We start from the raw sequence: 11,513 nt of genomic DNA, 5'->3' as shown, positions 1-11,513 counted from the left end.
CAAGTGACAAATCCCTAGGACAAACATGAATATTAGTTCTATCATCCAGTCCAAAAAACAAAAACACGTGATGAGAAACACAAAACAAGTCCAATCGTGAAGGGAGGGGGGGATCTTCAGTGAGGACACCTCCGTGTTTGCAAGCCGCTTACCTTACAGCTGTAAGGTGTACAGCCTGTGTTGCAAATGACCCGCAGGTGTAGACATTCCGTGTATACAGGCAGTGACAATGATGAACATGCCAAGCAAAATATAAAAAATAAAAAGTATACAGCATGTAAAATAACTCTGCAACGACCACAGTGGAGGGGGGGCAAGACACACACAGGGGGAGGTTGCACTCACTTTCATGAAGTGAGTGTGGGCATCAATCCACGAGTGCCGAGCTCGTATGCCTCCAGGAGTGTCACCAATCTGGAATCTGTCCCCGTGCCTGGAAACTGGAATATGTCCCCCTGCCTCTCTCCTCAGTGTTCGTCAGGTAGAGTAGTGATGTACAGTGTGAGGGGGAAAGAGACGCACATAGCGTGATCCCATATAAAAGGTATATTTATTTAATAAAACAGAACCGAGTTAATCATACAGTTTGTAGTGTATATAGATATGCAAAACAATGGGATTAGTAATATTCCTGAATTTTGTTCATGGTTACTGTGACATCAATGCAGTGCATGTTATCTCAACTTGCAGAGTTTGGATTCATTGAATGAGTTTACCAAAAACGAAAATATTGCAGAATATACAGCCTCTTTTTTTTTTTTTCCTATTTCATCTTAAAGCGGGATTCCGCCCCTGAAAAAAAAAAATTAAAAGTCAGCAGCTGCTAACACTGTAGCTGCTGACTTTAAATAAGTACTTACCTGTCCTGGGTGCCCACGATGTCGGCCGCCCGAGGCCGACCCGTCCCTCGGCTTTCGGGTCCCGGCATCGCCATCCTAAGTAAGGGAAACAGGCAGTGGGGCCTTGCGGCTTCACTGCCAGTTTCCTACTGCGCACGCGCGAGCGGCGCGGCGCTTTGTGAAATGCATGGTTTTCCATTTCATGAACAAGAAAATAATGACGTTATGCTGTTGGGCTGGTATAATAATGCTATGGGGCTGGTATGACATTTTTTCCAGGGCTGGTTTTCATTCCCAGTCCGGCCCTGTATATAGGGCAGGCCCCTACTTTCAAACATCCCACTTACAAACGACTTCTACTTGCAAACGGAAGGAGACAACAGGAAGTGAGATGAAATCTACCCCTAGGAAGGGAAATTCTCTCTTGTAAGAGTTAATATGGGAAAAACTTTTCTCCTTTCCACTGATGCTTTATCACCAATCCTTGTTTCACTAAAACCCCCAAATTTTCAAAAAACATTTGTCATTGGGACAAAAAGTGAGGTGAAATCTTCTGAAGAGGAGCACAGACAGCAAAACAAATGTCACAGGGGTGATAACCCTTCCCTAGGTTTTCCAAAAAGCTTAAAATAGATTTTTTGGCTGGAGCTAAACATGTTAACCCCTTGCAGATGTGCGTACTCGGCTTTCCGGGGTTATACCGGGATGATGCCTGCAGCTGCAGGCATCATCCCAGTATCGTTGTTTAGAGCCGGCGATCGGCTATCCGAATATAACAACTGATGCGGCTAAAAACTCGCTCCGCTGTTATACTGGAGCAGCGGGAGGGGACGTCCCCCCCCTCCCTCCGCCTCCTGCTGATCTTACCGGGCCTCCCGTGCCATTGGGAGGCCCGGTGACCAATCGGGTGCCTCCGGCGGCTGGGGGTGGGCTGGAACGAAGCTGTGGGTGGCTTCGTTCCAGCCTTCTCATTGTAAATGTGGAAGCGACGTCATGACGTCACTCCGCATTTACTCGGCTGCCAATGCCGCCGGTTTTAAAAAGATACACAGTATTCAGAATCACCATTTTTTATTCAATTTTGCTGAATACTGTGAAGTGCAAAGGAGGGATCGGGGGTCTTTTAGACCCCCGATCCCTCCATAAAAAGTACCTGTCACCATCTATTACTGTCACAAAGGATGTTTACATTCCTTGTGACAGCAATAAAAGTGATCAAAAATTTTTTTTTTAAACACATTTTATAAAAATAAAAATAAATAAAATAAATAAGAAAAAAAAAAATTTTTAAAGCGCCCCCGTCCCCGTGAGCTTGCGCAGCAAAGAAAACGCATACGAAAGTCGCGCCCGCGTATGTAAATGGTGTTCAAATCACACATGTGAGGTATCGCCGCGATTGTCAGAGCTAGAGCAATAATTCTAGCACTAGACCTCCTCTGTAACTCTAACCTGGTAACCGTAAAAAATTTAAAGCGTCGCCTATGGAAATTCTTAGGTACTATAGTTTGTCGCCATTTCACGAGTGCGTGCAATTATAAAGCGTGACATGTGTGGTATCTATTTACTCGGCGTAACATTATACAAAAAAATTGGGGTAACTTTACTGTTTGGATTTTTTAAAATTCATGAAAGTGTCCCTTTTCCCAAATTGCATTTAAAACACTGCTGCACAAATGCCGTGTGATATAAAATATTGCAACAATCGCCATTTTATTCTCTAGATTCTCTGCTAAAAAAAATATATATAATGTTTAGGGGTTCTAAGTAATTTTCTAGCAAAAAATATGTTTTTTAACTTGTAAACACCAAATTTCAAAAATAGGCTTAGTCATGAAAGGGTTAAAAATGTACCAGTTCATAATTACAAACAGATTCTACTTAACAACAAACCTACAGTCCCTGTCTTGTTTGCACTGCCTGTATACTGCTGTTCGGAGTATATAGGGTCTGGGGGCCCCACACCTTTTCTTTTTTAATTTGGGTACGGGGTTCCCCTTAATATTCATACAAGACCCAAAGTACCTGGTAATGGACTTGGGGGTACTCATGCCGTTTGTCTCACTGATTTTCATCCATATTGCCAGGACCCGACATTACATTAAAGCCGCAAGCAGTTTTAAATTACTTCTTTTCCTTTAAAAATGACATTTTGTGCAGGGACTGTTCTAAGCACGGGAAACACACGCCCCTTTACAAGCATACTATAGACACCCCCCAGGTACGATATTTAAAGGAATATTTCACTTTTTTTTAAACTTTAAGCATCATTAAAATCACTGCTCCCGAAAAAACAGCCGTTTTTAAAACTTTTTTTTGCATTGATACATGTCCCCTGGGGCAGGACCCGGGTCCCCAAACCCTTTTTAGGACAATACCATGCAAATTAGCCTTTAAAATGAGCACTTTTGATTTCGAACATTCGAGTCCCATAGACAGCAATGGGGTTCTAATGTTCGTGCAAATTTTCGGTCCGTTCGCAGGTTCTGGTGTGAACCGAATCGGGGGGGGGGGGGGGGGGGTGTTCGTCTCATCCCTAGTCTTCAGGTAGCTTTAGGTGCACACTGTGCAGAGGACGCACTATTCTAACTTGTAAATACTACAGCTGCCTGCGGTACTAATAGGATCAGAAGAACACCACCAATTTTCTTCAGGTAGCTTTAGGTGCACACTGTGCAGAGGACGCACTACACTAACTTGTAAATACTGCAGCTGCCTGCGGTACTAATAGGATCAGAAGAACACCACCAATTTTCTTCAGGTAGCTTTAGGTGCACACGTGCAGAGGAGGCACTACACTAACTTGTAAATACTGCAGCTGCCTGCGGTACTAATAGGATCAGAAGAACACCACCAATTTTCTTCAGGTAGCTTTAGGTGCACACTGTGCAAAGGACGCACTACTCTAACTTGTAAATACTGTAGCTGCCTGCAGACTAATAGGATCAGAAGAGCACCACCAATTTTCTTCAGGTAGCTTTAGGTGCATACTGTGCAGAGGACGCACTACATTAACTTGTAAATACTACAGCAGCCTGCAGTACTAATAGGATCAGAAGAACACCACCAATTTTCTTCAGGTAGGTTTAGGTGAGCACTGTGCAGAGGACGCACTACACTAACTGTAAATACTGTAGCTAATAGGACTAATAGGATCAGAAGAACACCAGCAATTTTCTTCAGGTAGCTGTAAAAACACCTGCCTGTCAGTAGGGAGAGAATGGATCTAGCTAAACTGAATACAGTGTATATATATATATATATATATATATATACATACACAACACCTAGGATGCATATATATACACAGTGCACTGTAAGTGCAGCTAACTGACTCGCCTGCCTACTCTATCTAACTCAAATCAAATGACACTGTCTCTCTGTCTCTCTGTCTCTCTCTTTCTCTCTCTCTTTCTCTCTCTCTCTCTCTCTCTCTCTCTCTCTCTCTCTCTCAACGCCGTAACACATTACACAGGGCCGACGTGCAGGCGGCCTTATATAGTGTGGGATGTGTACTAAACCCCCTGAGCCATAATTGGCCAAAGCCACCCTGGTTTTGGCCAATTACGGCTCACTGTACAGACAGCGCTGTGATTGGCCAAGCAGGTGGGTCATAGTGCATGCTTGGCCAGTCATCAGCCAGCAATGCACTGCGATGCCGCAGTGAATTATGGGCTGTGACGCGCCACTCAAATTTGGCACGAACGGCCCATATCGTTCGCAGTTCGACGAACAGTTGAACATGCGATGTTCGAGTCAAACATGGGTTCAACTCGAACTCGAAGCTCATCCCTAGTGGTCGCACTACACTCACAATCACTGAACTATCCCTACAACACTAATGTAAGGATGAATGGTCGCACTACACTCACTGAACTATCCCTAGATGCACATAAACTGATATTCTACTGATGATAGAATCAGAATAGCACACTATAGCACACTGTCTTATAGCACTGAACAGAGCCCTGTTCTATCTCTCTCCACACTGCTATTACGCTACAAATAGCTGCTATAGAAAGAATACTTTTATAGTGTAAGGCAGGATTAAGAGCAATGAGCCATTATTGGATCCAGTCATCATGACAGCGTCCAATCATGGCTCTGACAGTGCTCTGTGCCCTGATTGGGTCAAGCTTTCATTGCTTCAGCCAATCAGGGCTTTCAATGCACTGTGCGGCAGCACAGTGCATTGAACTCATGCTCGGTCTGAACTGTTCGCTCATCCCTAGTTATAACCAGAAGCATGCCCTAACTGAATCTATGTTGGGAAACAGTTAAATCTTTGGGTCTAATTCCACTTTACAGCACAGGGAAAGAAAAGGTATAAGAGGTTGTATTTGCATAGTTGCTTGGTATAAATATATCAAAAGAACAAATGTATTTAACCTGTTTCCGCCCGCCCACCGTCATATGACGGCGGGGCTGTGCAGCTCTCGTTCTGAGCTGCCGTCATATGATAACATATCATATATCATAAACATGGCTGTTTACATCACGGCTGATCACAAATGGTAATCCCTTCGTAAGACCGTGCCTGCGCGCGATCGGGAGCATGCAGCGCGGTCATATCGGTGGCGGCATGTTCCCAGGAACACTACTCATCATTGACAAGGGTAAACAGCCAATGGCTGGCTGCTGTTTACCACGTGATCGGCTGTGATCCATTCACAACCGATCACTTAATGTAAACACAGAGCGGTTACTACCTGTTACCGGGTCTTCAATCCTCACACACCATTTCTAGTGTGAGGAGAGAAGAGCCAGGAGCAGTGAGTTACTGATTTTTTGTCGTGTCAGTGTCTGCACCAACACCACACTGTAAAGAGAACTTGTCACATTGCCCCCCCAATTGCATCTGTCACCCAACAGTCACCACATAAGTGCCCATCAGTGCTTATAAAAGTGCACCTGTCACCCATCAGTGCCCATAAAGTGCACTTGTCACCAATCAGGGCCCATAAAGTGCACCTGTCACGTCAGATACTGCAATCAGTGGTGCACCTGTCATCCATCAGTGACCATTGCCAGTAACCGTCATCAGTGACCCATCCGCGACCCTCATCTGTCACCTTTCATTTCCATAAAGTGCACCAGTCACCATCAGAGACTGCCATAAGTGACCTTCACCCATCACTTGTCACCCATCAGTGACCATCACCTGTCACCCATCAGTGACCATCACCCATCACCTGTCGCCCATCAGTGACCGATACCTGTCACCCATCACCTGTCAACTATCAGTGAACGTCACCTGCCATCCGTCACACAGCCCATTAGTGACCGTCACCTGCCACCCGTCGCACAGCCCATCAGAAAAATGTCCAAAAGAGTATATACCAGTGAGGAGGCATTCCAGATCCTCTCCATGACTGATGGGAGCAGCGGGGAGTTCTCATCAGATTCAAATGCCAATTCCGATTCTTAATCAAATTCGGCATTTGAACCGATCGATAGTAGTGGATCGGCAAATGAATCAGAGAAAGAATAGATCCTTCCTAAAAGGGCATTGCGTTCTGGAAACCAGGCAGCCACCAGCAACATACCCCAGGATCAAATTCCCAGTCCCAGTACCAGCGCTGCTGCTAGCGATAGACCCCAAGAACAAAGGCCCAGTACCAGAGCTGCCGCCAGTGATAGACCCCAAAACCAAAGACCCATTACCAGCGCTGCTGCCATCGAAAGACTACAAGAAATGCCCAGTACCAGCGCTGCCACAGCATCACGCCCGAATGCCAGCATAGGAACTTCAAATACGCCTTCAAAATCAAAACTACCAGCACTGGAATGCCACGTTCCCCAAGAGCCAGGGCCGCTACACATCTTCCAGCTGGTCTTGCCAACCCAACATGGCTGCCTTCCGACTCAGGATCAGCAAGAATTCCCCCCTTCACCGCACAGCCAGGTGTGCGGGCCAATACCCAAAATTTTACAGAAATCGATTGTTTTTATTTATTTTTGCCTGGTACTTTGCTGCAATTCATCGTGGACCAGACCAATTTATATACCCAGCAGCATATTGCCAACAACCCCCAGTCATCATACGCTGGTCCTTTTGAGAGGAAGGATTTAACTCTGGAGGAGTTCAAAGTGTTTATGGGCCTCTTTATAAACATGGGGCTTACAAAAAAAAATTAAGGACATGCCTATTGGTCCACCAATCCCATCCAACACATGCCCATTTATTCTGCCATAATGCTCAGGTCCCGATATGAGATGATTATGCGCTTCCCTAATTTCAGCGACAAAACCCAGTGCAATCATCCAAATTACGATAAGTTATATGAAATACACACTCATAAATGTATTTTGCCAATGATTTGCAGAACTCTATGTCCCCGATCAGCATATATCTGTAGATGAGTCCCTAGTACCCTTTTCAGGCCGGCTAGGAATAAAGCAATACATTGCTAGCAAAAGGGCCAAATACAGAGTGAAATTTTATAAGCTTTGCAAGAGAGTCACGAGATATCGTTCTGTTCCGAATAAAGGAAGGAAGAGATTCCCAGCTCCAGCCCCCTGAGTGCCCGGCCTACATGGGCACAACTGGTAAAATTGTATGGGACCTGGCATACTCACTGTTGAAGAAAGGTTACCACATATACCTGGATAACTTCTACACCAGCCTGCCCCTTTTTAAACACCTATACCTCGCAGAAACCCCGGCCTGCAGAACCTCCAGAAAGAATAGGAAGGGCTTCCCACAAGCCATAGTAAATAAAAAACTGCGAAGGGAGGAAAGAGCAACTTTGAGATGCAACGAAGTGCTGGTCTTGAGGTGGAAGGATACAAGGAATGTGTACATGATGTCCACCATCCATGATGACACTACAATTGAAGTTCAGAGAAGACGAGGTCCCATTGAAAAGCCAACATGTGAACAAAATTACAATCTCTACAGGGGGGGGGGGTGGATTTCAATGACCAAATGCTTCAGCCCTATTTGTCAATAAGGAGGTCCCGTTTCTGATACAAGAAAGCAGCAATCTATTTAACCGCTTGCCAACCAGCCGCCGCAGTTGTACTGCGGCAACATGGCTTGGCTGCGCGAATCACTGTCATGTTATGTTGGTAACATATTCAGCCACTAGGGGGCGCGCGCCCCCTGCTCGCCCATGGAGCCAATGCGAGTGCCTGGCGGTCATGATCACCGCCGGGCTCCTGCGATCACTCGGGGCACGCGGAGAACCGAGATCTGTGTATGTAAACATACAGTTTCTGGTTCTCTGAGGGGAGAAGTGACAGATCGTCTGTTCATACAGAGTATGAACAGCGATCTATCTCTTCCCCTGCACTGTCCTCTTCAGTTAGAACACACATTAGGGAACACGTTAACCCCTTGATCGCCCCCTAGTGTTAACCTCTTCACTGCCAGTGACATTTTTACAGTAATCAATGCATTTTAATAGCACTGATCGCTGTATAAATGGCAATGGTCCCAAAAATGTGTCAAAATTGTCCGATGTGTCTGCAATAATGTCGCAGTCCCGATAAAAATCGCAGATCGCCGTCATTACTAGTAAAAAAAAAAATGGATAATAAAAATGCCATAAAACTATCCCCTATTTTGAAGACGCTATAACTTTTGCGCAAACCAATCAATATACGCTTATTGCGATTTTTTTTTTTTACCAAAAATATGTAGAAGAATACATATCAGCCTAAACTTAGGAAAAAAATATATTTTTTTTATATATTTTTGGGGGATTTTTATTATAAAGTAAAAAATAATGTGGGTTTTTTTCAAAATTGTGGCTTTTTTTTGTTTATAGCACAAAATATAAAAACCGCAGAGGTGATCAAATACCACCAAAAGAAAGCTCTATTTGTGGGGAAAAAAAGGACGTCAATTTTGTTTGGGTGCAACGGCGCACGACCGCGCAATTGTCAGTCGCAGTGCCGAATCGCAAAAAGTGCTCTGGTCAGGAAGGGGGTAAAATCTTCCGGGGCTGAAGCGGTTAATTCATTTGGCCATTTATAATGCCTGTATAATTCACACCAAATCCACGGAAAGCCCTGCCCACTTCCTAAAATTAATCAAAGAAGTTTTCATGTCCCCCATCTACCAACAAAGACCCCCCCCAGAAAAGCTTCACTCTAATGCTGTTAGCCGACTTCATGTGTACCACTTCCCGGACAACATTCCACCATCTGAAACAGGCCGAAGATGCCAAAAAGGATGTCGAGTATGCAGCAAAAGAGGATTTTGAAGAGATACCAGCTACCATTATCCCCAGTGTCCCTCCGAACTCTGCCTTTGCATTGGTGAATGCTTCCGACTGTATCACATATCCCTAAAATATTAGCCCATATTCTTAACCATTCCCCATTTTCATCATCTGTGCTGACCATTTCCCATGCTTCCTCAAATAACCATGCCACTGCCTGACACGTGAACTGACCCTGGCCTGTTTTTTGACTATGCCTCTGCCTACCGTTTGGACTGCTTCCACGTGAACTGACCCTGGTCTGCTTTATTAACTATGCTTCTGCCTACCGCTTGGATTGCTTGCATGTGAACTGACCCTGGCCTGTTTTATGGACTATGCTTTTGCCTACCGCTTGGACTGATCTGTTGCCCTGCTACTGAAGTACACAGGGGTCTCACATGTGAGGGGCTCCAGAAATGTTTTTCCGGATGGGTGAAGGCTCTACCCCTGTGCCCAGGTCTTACCTGATTGCAGCCTTCAGCCTGCTGCTGACATACTGTCATCATGCCTCTGGACTATGCAAATAATTAGCTGTAGCATGAGGCAGTATGTTTATGAAGGGCTGGAGAGCGGTGTAATAATGAGTGCAGGCAGGTAACGGTGTACCAGGACCAATATTATGGCTGTGCTGGCTGTCTCTGCCTGGACAATTTCTATGGACAAATGCTTTGGCTGTGCTGACGATATACTTGTGCTGACTATAGACAATATTCCTGCCTGCTTTCTGGATAATTACTATTGTTGTCGCTAAGCACATCCCTGCCTGCTGCCTGCTGCCTGGACCAATTCTCTCCTCTGTGGACACTGCTAAAACCACAGGTAATACTTTTTTATTTACCCTTTCCTCAATAGAATTTAATTTAGAGTGTAATTTTTGGTATGTTAATACTATGTGTTAGAAATATGAAGGACCTTCAAAAATGATAGGTTGTCAGGAAATTAGATGTGTGATTTATGTTTGTAGAATACCTGAAGGTGCTTCAATGGTGGACCTCTGTATGTGGTCAGGCTGTGTAAAAGTCTCACACATGTGGTATTGCCATACTCAGGAGGAGTGGCAGAATGTATTTTGGGGTGTCATTTTTGCTAGTAACATGCTATGTGTTGGAAATATCTTAAAAATGAACAACTTTGCGTTTTAATTTTTTTGCCACATTTTCCAAAAACTTCTGGAAAAAAATGAACCGTTCAAAAGACTCATTATGCCTCATAGATTATACGTTGGGGTATCTGCTTTCCAAAATGGGGTCATTTTGTGGGTGTTTCCATTGTCCTGCTGCTCCAGGGCCTTAAAAATTGTAATAGGCAGTTGAGAATTGAGATGTGTAATTTATGCTTGTAGAACGCCTGAAGGTACTACTTCAATGTTGGGCCTCTGTATGTGGCCAGGCTGTGTAAACATCTCACACATGTGGTATCGCCATACTCAGGAGGAGTAGCAGAATGTATTTTGGGGTGTCATTTTTGCTATGTACATGCTATGTGTTGGAAATATCTTAAAAATGGACAACTTTGTGGAAAAAAATGCGTTTTAATTTTTATTCCCACATTTTCCCAAAACTTCTGGAAAAAAATGTACCTCTCAAAAGACTCATTATGCCTCATAGATTATACATTGGGGTGTTTTCTTTCCAAAGTGGGGTCATTTTGTGGGCGTTTCCATTGTCCTGGTGCTCCAGGGCCTTCAAAAGTGTAATAGGTGGTTGTAGTGAGATGTGTAATTTATGCTTGTAGAACTCCTGAAGGTGCTACTTCAATTGTGAGCCTCTGTATGTGGCCAGGCTGTGTAAAAGTCTCACACATGTGGTAACGCCATACTCAGGAGGAGTAGCAGAATGTGTTTTGGTGTGTGGTTGCAAGCATGAATATGCTGTGTGAGAGAAATAACCTGTTAATGTGACAATTTTGTAAAAAAAAAAAAAAAAAAAACCTCAAATCTTCAGTTTGCAAAGAATTGTGGAAAAAAATTTACAACTTCAAAAAACTCACCATGTGACTTACTAAATACCTTGGGATGTCTACTTTCCAAAAAGGGGTCATTTGGGGGGTATTTGTACTTTCCTGGCTTGTTAGTGCCAGTTCACACAGGGGCGACTTGTCAGACGACCTAGTCGCCTGACAAGTCGCCTCCCATTCTGTACAATGGAACCGTTCTAATAGGAGCGACACAAGTTCCTGTACTTCTTTTGGGGCGACTTGAGGCGACTTGCATAGACTTCTATACAGAAGTCGTTTTGCAAGTCGCCGTGGATGTCGTGTGCAGGTCGCCTCGGTGAGGCGACCTGCAAGTCGTGCCGCCCCTAGTGTGAACCGAGCCCTAGTGTCTCAAGAAATGAGATAGGCCTTCAGTACATCAGGTGTGATCAGGTGTGATGAATTTTCAATGACTGGCACCATAGCTTGTAGACTCTATAACTTTCCTAAAGATCAAATAATATACACTAATTAGGGTTATTTTTACCAAAGG

This window comes from Aquarana catesbeiana, linkage group LG01 (assembly GCF_042186555.1).
Source record: "Aquarana catesbeiana isolate 2022-GZ linkage group LG01, ASM4218655v1, whole genome shotgun sequence".
Taxonomy (NCBI): domain Eukaryota; kingdom Metazoa; phylum Chordata; class Amphibia; order Anura; family Ranidae; genus Aquarana; species Aquarana catesbeiana.
Note: the sequence above shows the minus strand (reverse complement) of the source record.